General features: G+C 38.1%; 1 non-coding gene across 1 annotated transcript; it reads right to left on the bottom strand.

Moving 5' to 3' along the window:
* Nucleotides 1-670: 670 nt before the first annotated feature.
* Nucleotides 671-776, bottom strand: LOC124892303. Its single transcript, XR_007050177.1, has one exon. It is a non-coding gene; the product is annotated as a small nucleolar RNA R71 (small nucleolar RNA).
* Nucleotides 777-1,576: the final 800 nt, after the last annotated feature.

The raw sequence follows: 1,576 nt of genomic DNA, 5'->3' as shown, positions 1-1,576 counted from the left end.
ATTTGAGCATCCATAGGGTTTGAAGTCCATAATTCACTCCTTGAGATCTGACCCCAATTCATATGGGTTACTTGACAACGACCGCCTCACCCTTAAATTATGAGAGTGAGTAGAGCGTTATTAAAATGACACTATTGCTTGGGAGAGAAATATAAATTTCACTTATGCGGTGTGGTTCTAACTTGGGAATACCCGGAGTGATATCATTTACTTTATTTTTTATTTTTAATTCTTGTTTTAGATGATTAGAGTGTTAACAGAACAATGAATGATAGAACAAAAAACATGAGCCCCTTTGATTCCCTTCATAATGATGATGTCCCCTTAAATGAAGCGCGACAAACAAGTGTGATCTGCATCCCACTATCTAATGGGAACAGAGTCTTCCATATGACTCGCGTCATGCTTCACATGATACAAATGAAAGGATTGTATGAAGGTCAAGCCTTTGAGGACCCAAATGTTCATTTGAAGAATTTTGTGGATATGTGTACACTGTTCAATATAGCACACATTACTCTAGAGTCCATTTGGCTTCACCTTTTCCCATTCTCATTAACAGGTAAGGCGATTTCATGGCTCCACTCTCTTCCACCCGGCTCAATTACATCTGAGGATGATCTTACTGAGGTGTTTCTTAATAGATATTTCACACCATAAAAAATGCTTTAAAAATAGAATGAGATTGTAAATTTTTGGCAAATGAATGAAGAATCGTTGTTTGAAGCTTGGGAGAGGTTTAATAGTAAGCTTGCTCAATGCCCAAATCATAAAGTCCCGGAGAAAATTCTTCTCGAGATATTCTATATTGCCCTTGATACATTAAACAAAATAGTGGAACATAATGCAGAGGGTGGTTCCCTAGTAAAGTTGCACCACCATGCGGCCTTTCTATTGATTGGAGAAGTGCCTAAGCAAAATCGAGGTTGGCATACCCGAGAGACCAAAGCTCCTAATATCCTTCTACCACTTCCATTGTTGAGGGAATCTAAGGTGCAGAAGTTTATCAATTTGAAGCAGGGGAACATGAGGTTAAAAGTATACCCGCTTAAGTTTACTCAACTAGTCAGGTATGCTCCTAATGTGGTGTCTGATAATAGGTCTAGGATGAGTAAGTTTGTCTTTAGCATAGTTGATAGAGTGGTCTAGGTGTATAGAACTGCGATGTTGATTAAGAAGATAGAATTGTCTAGGTTGATGGTCCATCTTCAGTAGATTTAGGATTAGAAAGCTAAGGAGAGAGAAAAAGATAACAAGGGGGCTAGGATAGGTAGTTTTAATTTTTCTTAGGAGATCGAAAGGTGGTAACCGCCCTTAATTCCATAAAAAATCTTCAGCTCCAGCTCCATCTTCAGCTAGTGTGCCTATATCAAGGTTTAGAATGATAATCGAGATAAGGCGCCAAGATTTAAGTACCAAGGTAGTGTGAATAGTAGTCGCACTAATCTTTTTTGCTAGAAATATGGTAGAAATCATTAGGGTGTATGTAATATCAGTAGTGACGTATGTTTTGGGTATGGCAAGCCAGGGACTATGAAAAACAGGAATAGACAAGAATATCATCAATGAAGACTAT

Source organism: Capsicum annuum, unplaced genomic scaffold (genome assembly GCF_002878395.1).
Source record: "Capsicum annuum cultivar UCD-10X-F1 unplaced genomic scaffold, UCD10Xv1.1 ctg45585, whole genome shotgun sequence".
In the NCBI taxonomy this organism is placed as follows: domain Eukaryota; kingdom Viridiplantae; phylum Streptophyta; class Magnoliopsida; order Solanales; family Solanaceae; genus Capsicum; species Capsicum annuum.
This window is presented reverse-complemented; position numbering and strand designations above follow the sequence as displayed.